Raw genomic sequence first — 15,094 nt, forward strand, 5'->3', positions numbered from 1 at the left:
TGGCACGCTCAAGCACAAGTAGTCGGCATTAGGCGTGCCCATTGCAGCGCATACTGCAATTTCCGATTGACGCCCTAGTTTAGGCGGACGTTAATAAGAACTGCTGTCAAGCCGCCCCGCGACGCATTTATTCTGGGGAGAAATGTGACGGTGCGCTGCAGAGCCTGACAGTCCTCGCGTGAATAACAGAGGAATGAAGATTGAAAGCCATGAATAAGGGTTACTTTTACTGGTGCGAGAGGAAGAGTTTGCATAAGTGGCAGCAAAGATTAGCTACCCCTACTTAGGACAGTGCCAGCGACTCTTATAATGGTGCTTTCATTTGAAAACACAGAAGCAATTATGAAAATAATCGACGGATAAAAGGCATACTTCACAGTCATACCGCTCGTATTGCGTTAGGCATGCGAATAAGCTTGGAACACTTTTCCGCACTAACAGTGACGGGGAAAAGGATCCATTGATGCCTATCGGCCGGTATAACGCAACATAAAACCCATGCTGGAGTTTAGTGGTACTCAAAACTTCTAAGCACCAGGAAGGAGAGCTTGAGCAATCCTCACATCTGCCCTTTGCGATAGTCAGTGGCGGATTCAGCGAGGACTCTGGCTCATTCAGTGAGGCTTATTCAGTGATTATTCAGTGAGCTTATGCGCACGCACAGAGGAAAGCAAACGCCGGAAATCAACCGCTTAAAATCGGTCGTTCCCTAACGAAATCTGCCACTCTGTTAATTGCCTAGAACCCGGTTCTATGAGGGTGATAACAGTAGTGGGGTTTCTACACTTTCGTGTCTTTAATTAGAGACTAAGTTTAAAGACCAGCAAAGCTGAGCAGCTATTTCAAGGAGCCATGAAGAGAAAACACAAGTTTCGTTCATTCAAAAAATTGCCCTGTTAGAATCATATTTACACCACTTCAAACGTAAACTTCACTCAATTAAGCTATATAGTTATTATAAAAAGGAATGGCCATGCGACCCACTAGCTCATTTCCGGCAACAGAACCTATGAAGTCATACCAGCCTGCTCTGCGATTGGCGAAGGCCGGCAAAAGCAAACACGAATTAAGCAGAGCTTTTAAACTTGCCGAACGAGCTATTTGCGCCAAAATGCAATGCATATTCATTCTTTAGCAGTAAGAATGGTGCAATAAACAACAAAAATTACCAAAATACACGTAAGCATAGAAGTACCGATGCGCACTGCTGTTGGTACTGGGCACACTATGCCTGTTTTAGCTGCACAGCAGTCCGACGCTTTGGAGTTGTCTTATACCATGCTCGCCGTTTGGTGTAAGCGATGTTGCCTTACGTGCACCTGTTTGTCACGCGTACCCCATGTTTCACGGAGCGATTGCGTTCTACCGTAACAAAAACAAGCCATGTGTTAATACGTTTAAAAACAAATCAACGGCGGAGTGATGAGTACGCTAGCACCATTTGGACGGTTTGACGGCAAGCAGGGCTGCATAGCCGAATGGCGCAGTTGAAGTTCATGTATATACGCGCCGTAATAACTTCATTGTATACGCCACCAAAACACACGATTTGGCGGGAGAATAAAAATTTTAACTTAAGTTGAATAATTTCTCAGTGAATTCGCCATCATTTGTTGCCGCGCGAGCGCTGGGGACCCTATAAAACATGAAATCTTTCTAATAAAACTAACTTGTATTTTGTATTCATGGCTCATTTAATATAGTTAGGTCACTTCCCGTATTGTGTATGGGGCTCCAACGACCTGCAATTGACGAGTAGCTGACATAAGGTGAGATGCACCCTGCTGAAGCATTCCATTGGGAGAGGGTGAAACATTTTGACAGATGTATCAAGCTTATAGCGTACCTCGACTGCGCAGCTGTTTCAAAGTCCTGTGATTTCAGAATTTCGCTCACTGGTAGGTTTCATCAAGGTTGCATTTTTTGTATTACGATCAAAACTCGATTTAACAACGACAACATACAAACAGGGCAATTTCTAACGCATAAGTGAACACATGGCGTTGCCTTATGGCAGCAATAGAGATAGAAATTGCGCTTTTTTGAACAAAGCACTAGCCGGCCTTTATTTTATCTTCACTCTTTTTACTCTTTGTGTTTGGGTGACGAAACCCGACTTAGCGAAAGTCCCATATAGACGCAGATACCGTCATCCCTCCTCAGACGCCAACAGATACGAGTGCTTTGACTAACTGTAAATAACAAAATCTATATATCGATCTATCTCGGTTTTACGATCCTTTTCTAAAAAAACTGCGCTTAAAAAGTGTTAATTCTACGTGTATTAGGTAGAGAACGCCTCAAAATTGATACATTGCACCAAAGATGACATCGCGGAGCCCCTTCGTCCCGATTTTACGAAACTGCGCGGCGGGAAACCGGAGTTGCAATTTTGAGTTCAATTCCCCAGATGGCGTGAGAGGTTAAAAGAAGTTTTGTTTGCGTGTATATTGATACTGGCGCTGTTCTCGTCTTTGAATGGATGTTAAAAAATAGGCCGACGCCGGGTCAAGCGATGTATGCCCTTTATCTGCTGTGGATGTTTGCCGGAACGCACGAAGATACCGAAGACACACTGGACGCGCTACAAACTTACCAGAAACCCGTGGGGCCGTTGCTTACAAAGCGCACACAAGGAAATATCACCCTGCTTTTGTTGGGAACTACCTTTTTAGTCTCCTGGCGGTACTTGTTACTCAGGTAATACCTTTCCTGGTATCTTTTCGTACGCGTGGGCCGCACTAATGTCGAAGCAATTACGCTTCGCAAATACGACGCTACATACGTCTTCTGGAGGTCGCTACCGTACGTAACCTACTGTAGTAAATTTGGCGACCATGAAATGTCTAACTCTATTTACCGATTTTCCCAATTTAACGAAATAATTCACGACTCCCTCATAGCTAAATAGTGTTTTGACTGTACATCCTACATGATAATATATTAAATTTGGTCTTTTTAGTTGAGCTTGTTTACATTTTCTTGGTCCCTTATCTACGAATTGATATCGCCTACAATGTTTGTACGTAAGGTACCAATGCTTGAATGTAATGTAATGCTTCTATATGCCTTAAGCAGCATTTGCTTTTGTTCGTGTCGCTCTATGTTTGACCAGTTTGGTGAACTATTAGGAAACTACACATTCCGCAGCCTGTTGCCAACTTTCTATATGTTAACAGCGGACCTGTTTAGGCCGAGCTATATCCTTCCATCGCACCGAGAAACAACGAGGTGTGAGGGAAAGGGGCAAGAAGGCAAGAAACCAACGAGCAGTTGTTGGGAGTGCGCGAAGGGGAAAAAATTGTGGTGGATTCCTCTGTCATGGGAATCGGTAAAACGCGAAAGTCAAATGTGCAGGGAAATCTCCAGCTGAGCATGATTTGCGGGTCAATGGCTGTCTAGTGGTTGCACTGGGCGAGCGAAGTCATGCTGGCGGGTGACCGTCAAAGGAGTACTGGCGTCCTTTCCGTGACGGGTATGACGTCAGTCATATCTTGGTATATTCCGGCATAAAACACTTTCGCGTTAAAATATAAAACCCGAAAATGAACAACCGCAACTACAACGTACTCTTAAGTAGTAAATGCTGCTTCCCTGCAATAAGACCATGTGCGCAGGGGTGCACCCTTGACAGGCCGCTTGCTTCGTTGTACAGGAGTCACTTCCGCACACTAAGAAAAAAAGGAGTCCCTGTGACTCTCTTTGGGGGGTATTTACTTGCCACAGATTTGACTCTTTATCGACCCCTTTCGCAGAGTCACGCTACTCTTATTGAAAGGGGGTCACACGGACCCCGTCGCAGTAGTCACAGTAGAATATGGGTGACTACCTCCTTAGAGTCAGCACTGACTGCCACGAAAGAAAAAAGAGAGTCACGGGACCCCTGCCTGATGATCATCGCGACCCTGTAACAAGAGTTGTGAGGACGCCCCCTTTTAAAGAGTCCCGTGATGCTTATGGCGACAGAGTCGTGGAAGTGTATGGGTGACCTTCCCAGAGATGGTCAGTAATACTGCTGGTGGAATCATTGCAGTATACGTGCAAGTGCAATTTTAGCCCACATGCATGCAGCTTCATGAGCAGTTTCGTACAAGTATAGCAAAGCAAACCAAAAGTATTTGAAAATTATTTTATTAAAGACGAAAGTGATACACATTTGAATGAAAAGCCAGCTTAGCGTATCACAGCTGTTTTAAACCACAAAATAACCAGCAAATAGCCTAAAAATACAGATACACTAAGTATGTTTTACTGCTTGCTATGGCTTGTCACAACGCAGGTTTGCTAGACTAACAGGCATGATATTAAATCACAAAAACAAGTTTTGTGTTAACCAGCTTTGCATACCTGCTGGTGCAAGGTTAAACTGGTGTGGAAATAAATTGCAATAATTTTTAAAGGCTTCTTTCCTTGTTGCTGTTTTTCTAAGGCAGACTTCTTACACAAGTCCATGAAGTCAATCCAGAAATCTTCACAAGCCGTGCACAAGCGTTGCAAGGTGTCCTCGGGTCCTGGCGTCTCGGACCAGGCCTTGTCTCGGACCTGCCAGAAATATCAATGAAAAGAAATTGAACGATAAGACAAAAGCAAAATGAAATTGTAGCCAGCACAGTAAAATCATCAACAACAGGCTAACTGCCCAGTGCCTGACAAAAGAGAGGGCGAGGAGCACACCTCTTGCCATTACATTTCGTTGCTTCACCATTTGGCTTTTGTTATGAAATGTTTTGTATGAGGGAACATATGTATAATGTATGAAGTCACATATGGACACCCCAGAAATGCAAAGGCTTCAAAAATTATTGCATCCATAAAGAGGATCTGAAAGCTCCAGGGAGGGAGACTAAGAATTTATGAGTGCAAAAGGCTGCTACTCCCCCCTTTTGATGGTATGAAAATATCTATGTAAAGCTTAAAGGCAGCACGAGTAACAAAGCAGTAAGTGAACTGAGACACCTGCTGCACAAAGGGCATGCTCCACACTGAAAAACACTGGAGGGGTACAAAGTCTAACTCAAACTGTTCAGTAAAAAGCATGAGGAAAGTTGGTACATAGTTCTTAAAAAGTCGAGTCCATAGCACATGACAAAGAAGATGATAGGACAAGCACTTGCTTGCAACTAAGTTTATTGAGTGCATCGTCTAAAATGACACCCTTTAATAGTGGGCCGCACAATGGTAACAAAGGAATCATAGTGAAGTTTCTAAATATTCAAGCTCATAGCAATACAGGTTCACTGTGCTCCTGTTTTTTATGTAATAAACATCTAAAAGCTCCCAAATCAGTGCTTTAGCTTCTTTGCAGAAGTCAAACTTGGCCCAAGAAAGGCTTGTACTTGCATGATTCGCAATGAGTGGGTACATGCAAAACGCCAAGGGACAAATTGGATACATCGACTTTCCAGATGGGAACGACACATCATAGATTCCCCCCATTCCCTGGGCAAAAACCGCTGGGTGTGCTGCTTGTTGCGCTTTTCTTTTGCTTTTAGGCTTTATAGCAATTTGCCTGAACCTTCTATCTACGCTTCACTGATTAACTTTGACGCTTTTTTAAAGTTATTCAATACGCTGACTATATTTTCTACTCTGCATGCAATGCCTGCACCCCGTTTCGTTTTTTCCTTCAACAGTTTTTAGCTTAAGTGAAAGCATGAAGCACTAAATAATGCTTACAGTTGTAGTTATCTAGATCACACTTATTACTGATGGAAAAGAAACCTAAGTTGTCAGTACAAAGGGCACCACTGCCTTGTTACGTGCCTCGGTTTCTTCATGTTTTTAGTGGCCACAAGAAAAAATTTTAAACCACTTGTCTATTTCAATTATTGTCAACGCGTTTAGTTTCTGTACCCTGATTTTTTAACTTCTCATATAATTAAATTTGGCACAAAACTTGTTTCAAAGTTTCTAATTCCCTGGATGGGCTTTTCTGCACGAGTTGTGAGCGATGCAGTAAAGCTGACACTACAGCCTTGATGGGACATGCCACAATAATTAGTTTCCCTATCCCAATTTATTGACTTTGGATGTCCAATTTTTTGTTCTCGAACTTCTCATGCACTAGAGGGGCTTCTCTGCACAAATTCAGAGTCATGCAGTAAAGCTGACACCAGCGTTGATTTCAACTCTTTTGTTACCGCAGAAAATTGACCAGTTTTTAGGGCTCTATGAAAACATTTCTTTTTGCTAAATGTGTTGGTTAGGCACATAGTGCAGTGGCAAAAATGCGGATGATTTAACGTCCTTGCTAGCACCAGTTGTGTAATGTTTGCATAAATAATGATCGCAAAAAAAAAACCCCAAATCAAAATTTTGTCACCGTAAAGAAAAATGAAAAAAAAAAGAAGTTGTGTATAACAAACCACCAATAGTGGAAAAAATTTAGAATACGCATTTTGAAGGTTTACATTAAAAAATCCTGTCCAAGAAAAAATTCACTAGTGAAAATTAATTTGTCCCCGTGGTGCCCACGTGGTGCTTGCACGCATGGTGCCCGCGTCTCGTGGTGAAGCCGAACATTCATTCCAAAATACACAATTTTGGATGGTTCTCTGAAATGGTTTGATATTATTAGGGGCCCAACTTAGTCCCCACGTGATGTAAAAACATTTTATTAAGGACTACAGCAAGCACCAGATTCACGGCAAGCAAGAGATGCCAAAAAATCCACTTGGAATTTAAAACCAATCTCAGTGGTGCATTTTTGTTGACATTCTGATCATCACTTATCTACCAGAACTTCCACTTGCGGTTTATTGTCATCTTCTGACTCGCTATGGTAGCCGTGCTTGCAGGAATAACTTGCGATGCACTAGAATTGTGCCCAGCAAGCTTTCGCACGGCGAAAAGAGTGCTGCCTAACATTTTCAAAAAGGCACAATATCAAACCTTTTGGAGACTGCCAGAATAGACAGTCGCAGTAAGAAGCAACACTAGACCTCCAAAAATAGCCTCGTACTAACAAAATTGGCCAGTGAACAGCTGGCAGTGTTCAAGGCTGATTGGAAATCTCTACTTGTCTGAGCTGATATCCGATGACTTGGTGTTATTTTTTGAGTTTCAGCTGGAGTTGTTATCGCAAAAGTAGGGCATGAGTGAAGCGATATCACAAAAGGCGTTCTTTTTTCGAGGAATAGTAGAGGGCGACGGGGGTGCTATGGCAAATCGGCTTGAAGTTGGGTAACTGCGTAGTAGCACGAAATATTAGGTTTGCAACACACAAACAGATTGAAAACTGCTCGATTCGCGGCCGCGGCGGCCGCTTTTGTGATGAAGGCGAAAAGCAAAAACGCCCGTGTGTACGAGATTTCGGCGCACGTTAAAGATCCCCAAGGTGGTCAAAATTAATCCGGAGCCCTCCACTACGGCGCGCCTCATCACCTGCGTTGCGTCGGCGCGTTAAACCCTACAATCAATCAATCAGAATGAAAACTGCTGGAAAGTGGCTCAAAATGCCAGGTCCACTTGATACACATGCGGGGAACCTTCAGAAATAAGCTTTCACAAAATAAAACGACCCTTTCTTTGAACCAAATCTCAGTAGTGGAAAGCTGGTGTCATTTCCAGGTAATTATCATCTGTCACTGCCATCGGATTGCAAAACTGGCAAAATGATTTGGTATTTGGCTTGCTGGAAGACTTTTGGTCAAGAAAATTCCATGGTAATGCAGCATGACCACGAGTCGCATGCTTTTTTATCAAGCGCAGCAGCAACGCTCCCTTCTGAGAAAACATACACACCTCACCTTGCAAAAAACTGCCGAAAATCTCAAGGTTGCCTAAACGTGTAGTGTCTAGACTAACCACCGTGGTACATGAGAAACAACTACAACATCACAAAATTGGCAATATAAAGCACCGATCACCGATCATCAATGCTGTATATTCCTGATATCCATGTTGTCATTTCTCTTGCAACTAACGCCTCCCACTGGTTAGTCTAGGCACTGCAGTTTTAGAATCAGTTCTAATTTTCCTGCTCTGGCTACACTGAAATTTCTGACGGTGTTTTTGAGGGTGAGGTGCCATGGCTGCTGCGCTGTACAAAAAAGGATGTCACTTGTGGTTACGCTGCATTACCATTAGATTTTTTGATCAAATGGCTCACAGAAGTCAAGTATCAAATGATGTCGTCAGCTTTGCAATCCGACTGCGTTTAAAGGTGATAACTACCAGAAAATGACACCAGGTATGCACTAGTGAGCTTTGGTTTAGAGGACGGGTAGCTTTTTTTCAGTCAAAGTATTCGTGGATGTCTCCGCATGTCTGACAAGTGCACTTAGCATTTTCAGCCCTTTTCCTGTCATTTGTTTCATTTCTGCATTGCGCAATTTATATTTGGCACTACTATACAGAGAACTTCAACCCGATTTGCCTTAACGCCTTCGTTGCCCTCTACTTTTCCTGAAAAAAAAGCATGCCGTTTGCGATTTCCCTTCACCCATGCCTTACTTGTGCAATAAGAGTTCCAGTTGAAAGTCAATTGATAACCTCAAGTCATCGGACATCAGTTAAGGCAAGGAGAGAGCTTAAAATTGGCTTCAGTTTTGATTCTGTACGAGGATATTTTCGGAGGTCTAGAGTTGCTCCTCAGTAGAACTACATATTCTGACAGTCTGCCACAAGTTTGGTATTGTTTGTTTCCTAAAATGTTAGGTGAAGGTGCAATGCAGGAGGCTCATAGAGCTGAACGCCTTTTTCATTTGTCACGCAACAGTTACTCGGGGATAGCTAGCTGGGCACTGCTCCAGTGCATCGCACCTCATTCCTGAAAGCAGGGTTAGAAAAGTGAGCCAGAAGATTATAACAACCAGCAAGTGAAAGCTTCAACAGGTGCATGATAGTAAACTGACAGTGAAAGAGTTTTGTTTTCAGCCACAAGCAGTTTTTGTCCTATCCCGAATTTTTACCTTACCATTAATGCGATGTCAACCATTGACAAGATGTTTCTACATCATGTGGGGACAACTAGTGCCTCTAATAATGCCAAACCACCCGATTTTTTTCAGTAAACTATCCGAAATTGCATATTCTGAAACAGAGGTAGGGCTTCACTGCAGAACGAGGGCACCACACATGGTAACATGTTTTTCATATCTGACAAATTGTACTGGGCAACTAAACTTTTTTCCAAGATGTGTTTTTTATGTTTGGCAAAAATTATACTACAAACTTTTTAAACTATTTGCGAACTGATATACACAACTTATCCATATTTGCAACGTTTGGCCAAAAACTGATTTTGTTAATTTGCGAATCTGCTCTTGTTGGAAAGGGCATCGAATAATCTGCATTTTGAGCTGATGCAGAATGTGCCTAATCAATATGTTTACACAAAAATGTTTTGTTAGACCCCAAAAAATGGTAGACTTTCTGCGATAAAAAGAAAGTTACCGCCCTGTCTGCGTGCCATATTCCGAAGTCTATTCTTAGCAGATATCAGCGTCAACGCCAGAAGTAGTGTACTTGGCGAGCATCGCAATGCATACGGCAGCTTCTGGATTTTCGGGCCGTCTCGAGCGTTTTGACGTTCGGGACAGGTTTTAGTAGTAGGAAGCATCGCTTCGTTCACACAAAAAGAATTACCTTTAAACTCTAGCTTTAATCAGCTGTCATGATACAAATTCAACCAAGCTATTTTTCTTAGAAAACTGTTACTAAAGACAACTGTTTTTCTAGTGGCTCATTTTATTCATGACTACGTTGGCTGAAGTTGTTGAAATTGCAACTGTGTGAGAGCTTTTTATGAGTTGAATATGGGAGCTTTAACCTAATTGCTTGTAGTATTAGCATGACTAGGCCGATCTGGAAGACCATTTCGTGAGAAACGAGCGTTATCACTGCCAAAATAGCTTAAAAATACAAAACCCACCCACACATCAAAATATTCATTGATGCCAGGGTCCGTATGGGAAATTTAGGAGGTGTGTCACGGTGTCACAGTGGTGGCGTGGTTATCAGACCAGGTAGTTGTTTTGAAGGTTGGTAGCTAGTAGCTCACAATATGCCTTTTTTGTCTGCTTCTTCGGGTTTTTTTATTGGAAGATTATTCGGAGCGAGATTATAGAGAAATCGATAGATGATTTTTGAAGACTGGGAACGATTCCAAGAAATTTAAGCAATTTCGCTGACACAACCGTTTTTCTAAAAATTCTAAAACCACACAAAGAAGCAACACTCAGTTTTTCCAAAGCTCCTGCGAAGTGATTTCATTAAAAGTAATTACTGCTGTACTTACCAGTGCTTCTCTGAAGGCTTCGACACCACTTTCATTCAGCAAAACAGGCCGCAGGACAGTGTATCCACCCCTCTTGCATCTAATGATAAAAAAAAATACATATCACTGACATGGAAATTAATAAGATGTGGGGGACCAACAAAAGAGTATAGAGGAGGCCATAAGGAAAAATATCCACAGGGCTCCAGCTTAACAAATGCAATGTGGTAATTGCTACGTTCCTCATATTTTCACGGTGTATTAACAATTGCTTTATTATCAGGGTCTCTACTTCCGCACTACTTTCATTTAGCAGTATTAGAAGTGGAACTGGATTACAAGTTCGTGAAAAACGCGGAATTGCTGTAAACACACAGATGACAACGTCAGCACTGTTTCTGCAGCAAGCAAGCAATAACACATGCAGTAAAGGGTCCATAAAGACTGAGTACAGCTTTGTTTAGTTTGAAAGAACTAGCTTTTCAGTACTCACTCGGCTCCCTTCCAAGCCGGAAATACATTAGTCAGAAATACGCAAGCAACACAGAATATTTTCAAATTTCTCACTGAGGCTTTGGCATGAGAGACGCAATATGGGCTAGCACTAAAAAATGTCGACAGACAAGAGTCTTCTGCCGGCCCTGCTACATTAGAGTGGCGCTTCTCCACCACGTCCTCTTAGGTGTTTTCCTAGCATTTTCTGGGCATGTGTTCGCTTCTAAACTTCACTTCACATCAGACTACTGCCCTGGTCAATGAAGGGAGGAAAACTGCTTCTTCCTGTGTTGTGGCCCACAAAAATGATTAAACATATCAGATGTGCAATATACATAGCAAAAGTTGCCGCAAGTGAAGACAGGAGCCGCACCGCACATAGTGAACTCCGTCTGGAACAACTTCTATCTAGCCTGATAATTTTACTTAGATTTTGTTTCGACGGTAGGCCATATTTGGCCCCTCGCACCAATTTGAGCCCTCCGGGAAGGCGTTGTTGCACTGTTCCCTTCAAGTTTCCATTCTTCTATTGCTCCCTTTGTCAATTTCTGCTCTTAAGGCTGACCAGCCCTCCTTTTCTTCTGTCCCCTATTTTACCCTCTCCCAGTCTCCTTTGCCTTTGTGCTATCGAGAATAACTGGTTTGCATGTTTTCATTTATGTTGGTTACATTGCTCACAAAACCGGAGGATGGAAAAAAAACTTTTCCGAACTAGTGTTTGCCGTGCTCGGCATTATTTTAGTGTAATATTGCCTTGAGGAAGCTTTGTCCACTGATCAAATCTGTCTGAATATTCAAATCCTCGTTAGGGTTTCTACAGCTGTTGTATGAAGGTTTCGACGTATTCATAGTATTTCAGGATTCCTTCACCTGCTTTTCTCAACGGAATTGGCGGTGGCCAATTTTTGGGCCAGAACGTTTCGCGTGGAATGACCCATTAGTATTATGAAGCTTTGGTTTTTTTATGTGAAGCCTTTGGTGCGTAAACAAAAAGCACAAAACTGACACAACCTCTCTGGGAATAAAAAAGAAGTGACACCAAGGTTCAATTTAAACAATTTTCACAGCATTTTAACATCCAAAGATGCCTTCGTGCAATAACAGTAGCTAACCGTTATTTGGAATTAATTTGAAATCAACAATATTTATGCGATCTCTAGGAGAGCAAATGGTGGTTACGAGCTGAACTGAAAGAACTAAGATAGAGACAAGTGTAATACAAACCTCCAAAAAGGCAAAGTACCCCGTGAGCATGGACATCCACAGGACTTGAGGATTAAGAGCAGCCATACCTGTTAGAGCCAAAGGTGAAGGCAAAAAGTAAGGGCAGGAGCAGTTGCAACAAATGACAATTTTACACAGATGTCAACCGCACAAGCAATTCGAAGTCTCAAGGGCCAGTCCAAAGCAGGCACAAGCAAATTTTATATCCCCTGAAACCTACTACAAACCCGCATAACCTCACACAGCCATGTCGATGAAAATCTGCAGCCCTGCAAAATTTTACCTGCTGTTATGACATGTTTCAAATGCTGGGTCTTTCCATGCCAAACAGCCAAGTGTATGGTGCTTGACACTCTAACCTTTCGGGAAAAATTAATTGTTGATGCGAAGATTCTCTTGGCCTTGCAGGAGTGTGACACGTTCACACGGAACTCGGGAGAAAGGGAACAGAATGAGTTACAATGGCGAACGGTGAAAGGGAAACTTGGCACCAAACAAGGACACAAGGGTCAACGTGCAGCCCCCGAAATCCAGTTCAAGCGAAGAGAAAAACGGAAATGCTCTCACCAACACGAGAAGCCCCATTCAGCGATGTGTGCCGCGGGTCATCGTTGGTCCAGGTTGCAGCAGAGCATTGGCCCCCGAATGCATGCACTGCTCGGACAAAGCAGCACAGGCAGCACCACGCCCTGCGTGGCAGGTGTGGTGATCCATCCTGGGCCGTCGCCACCAACCGCGGCCAGGTGTAGAACCGAGCCCGGTTGTCTGCAAGCCAACTCGCTCGTCTGGAACCTCTGGTACACAGAATCCGCAGGCCCATCTCCAGTCCTGGTTAGCTCACCAGCTTCAGAGTCCTCTGGTTCCGCGATCGGCCTCCACAAGAACCTTGTTCCTTGCTTGAGCACCTCCTCCTTAATTAATGTAGACAAGCTGATGTGTTTATGGCTCTGAAATACAGTACATACAAAATATAACGAGAGGGAAGATGAAGACTTGGTTGCTGGCTAGTTGAAAGACTGCGCAAAAGATGAGGGTGACAGGAAGAGCGCTGAAGCATGTCTACTTGTGCAACACTGGTCTGCACGCTGGAGTAATGCCCAAGTGACAACATGTCTGGCAGACAATAATGATGCAAACAGGCGACTCACTAAATACAGAAAGTACACTCTGAGTGTGTGATCAGGACATGTAATATTTTGCACAGCTTTATGTCGGGCTAATTGGTGTAAGCTTTTGAAGGAAAATTGCTCTTGTTACGATCACAGAGACGGGCACAAGAAAAACGTCCGCTTTCACGAGAAGATGGCGCCGTCTACTCGTGAAATTGTACGTAGTTTTCTTGTGTCCGTCTATGTGATCATAAAAAGCACAACCTACCTCCAAAAGAATATTTAGCATGCTCCAGGCTTCTTTTGATGCCTATATTAAAGGATTCATTTTGCATTGGGGCCTATTTTCTTTACCTGCAAATATCGCGCGAACGTGACAATACAAGCCAATATGCCATTCATAATGGCTTTTCCCCATAAAAAGGACGCTAAACGGTCCCAACAAGTTTGCCTATACGGGCAGACCAGTGTTAAAAATGACGCTGCACCAAAGGGTTCAAAACGATTTACACCCCCCATGTACTGTTTTTTTTGTAGTTCGGTTTGTTATTTCACGAAACGTCAAAGAAGAAAACTACAGAATAAAAAGGGAACACTTGACACACTTTTGAATAGCCTACCATTGCAAACTAGCGCCGTGTATTACAGAATTGTACCGCTCCGCCCAACAGTCAAATGGTTTTCTGCGACCGACGGTGCAAAAAGCAGCCGTTAGACAGCGAACACAACAGTAGAGCTAGAGACAAGCTTGACGTGGGCTAATGGACGAGGGCAAAAGGAGGGTGTGCTGAAGAATACGGACGGCATGAACAAGTTAGAACAGGCGACTCGTAGGCGCTGTAAAATACCCCTCCTCCCCCCACACACACCCCGAGACTTAATTCCCTGCGAGGCCACATGTCCGCCTTTCACCTCCAATTTCCACGTATATGAATTCTGTGCCCCTGTGAAGTCTACGTGAACTCAAAGACGGGCTTCGTCATTAGCTCGTGAAGCTTGGCAACGTCAGGCGTTGTGGAACTGCCGTACTCGCTCGCTGGCGCGCGGCCCGAACTCTCTCTCCGTGTCCTGCATTTGCTTACTATTTTCTCCCCCTTGCACATTGCAAATTCTCATCTGTTTAACTACATTTCCTGCGTCCTCACCTCTTGCCAACTTTTTTTTCCCGACAACGCCGCCAGCACACGGTCAACGCGTACGCTGTAGGGGCGCGTTGGCGAGCGAGTACGGCTACAGAACAGGGAGTACGGCAGTTTCACGACGCATATCGCGGCCCGCAGACCGCGAGCAGCCGCGAGGAAGGGCGGTCGCGGCGGCGGCAGCCGGTCTCGCGAGCGCGATAGCTTAGAACAGTCTCAAATAGGGAGGAGGGGGCGAAGGAGAGATTTCACAATGCTTACGAGGCGCCAGGCAGCAAGCAAACAAGCACAGCATATGCAACATTTTCGGCATGTGTCCGGAAAGCTAACCGAGACAACTATTTCACTTGGTATTATTAGCAGGGACAGTACTCACGTGAAAAAACACGATGACACAGCCTTTGTTCCGGCTTCGCATTCAACCGTAGCACGCCGTCGACTTGCCGAACTGAAGAACTCTAGTAGACGATTTCAGGCGGTGCGCAATGAATTCCGCACAGCAAATTTCATACCGGTGTCACGCCGTTTCCATCCCGCAGCGGTTTTGATACGCGAATTCGACAAAAATGCGTCAACTCGCCCCGCCGGCCCCGCTGCCTTCGCGCCACTCACTGGCTTACTCTACTTGGCTCGCAGTGGATTCTATTGATTCGCGTTGTCTAAAATATTTGCATTTGTATTCTTGTTATTGAGTTTTAAAGCAAACGCTACACAAAAGAAATATGGTTCTGGCAGGAAATTTTTATATATGTACGTTTTACGTAATGTACAGAAGTTTTTATAAAACGAACGCAAATCAGTCACGTGACTACTTGGCGGCTTTTTTAAACGCACTAAAAGAGGCGACGCTCGCACACAGGTTCAAATATATAATTGTGAGCAACATGCATGAATCATTTAAATAAAAA

At 43.6% G+C, this 15,094-nt stretch overlaps 1 long non-coding RNA gene across 1 annotated transcript; it reads right to left on the reverse strand.

Moving 5' to 3' along the window:
- Window positions 1–4,215: 4,215 nt before the first annotated feature.
- LOC144175108 (uncharacterized) lies at window positions 4,216–14,784 on the reverse strand. The gene is made up of 5 exons (XR_013323615.1): window positions 14,563–14,784; window positions 12,506–12,885; window positions 11,939–12,006; window positions 10,241–10,319; window positions 4,216–4,542 (listed from the first exon to the last, which is right to left on the reverse strand). It is a non-coding gene; the product is annotated as an uncharacterized LOC144175108 (long non-coding RNA).
- Between the last annotated feature and the right edge of the window lie 310 nt (window positions 14,785–15,094).

This window comes from Haemaphysalis longicornis, unplaced genomic scaffold (assembly GCF_048455015.1).
Source record: "Haemaphysalis longicornis isolate Haplotype H1 unplaced genomic scaffold, Haemaphysalis longicornis Haplotype H1 scaffold_3, whole genome shotgun sequence".
Classification (NCBI taxonomy): Eukaryota; Metazoa; Arthropoda; class Arachnida; order Ixodida; family Ixodidae; genus Haemaphysalis; species Haemaphysalis longicornis.